The sequence below is a fragment of the Formica exsecta genome, unplaced genomic scaffold (assembly GCF_003651465.1).
Source record: "Formica exsecta isolate Colony F162 unplaced genomic scaffold, ASM365146v1 scaffold17, whole genome shotgun sequence".
NCBI classification, from domain to species: domain Eukaryota; kingdom Metazoa; phylum Arthropoda; class Insecta; order Hymenoptera; family Formicidae; genus Formica; species Formica exsecta.
The window spans coordinates 1-257 of record NW_021849015.1 but is presented as its reverse complement, the minus strand read 5'-3'; positions in this window follow the sequence as shown (position 1 = coordinate 257).

Sequence of the window (257 nt, the reverse complement as noted above, 5' to 3'; positions counted from 1 at the left end):
CTGAAAATAAAATTCAAATTGTATATTATTATTATATATTTTAATCTTATTTCTCTAGCCTTTTTTTTTTTAATGTCCTAATGGTTCCTATAGCCCTAACAATCCTATTTGCTGGCTGAACCAGCTGAGATTTGGAAAACATATCCCTAACCGCGTGCCCTAACCGCGCTCCCTACTCGCGTGCCCTAATCGCGCACCCTAATCGTACCTTATGTATCTCTTACTACGCATTTTGGCCAGTATTGGCTGCCTATTTT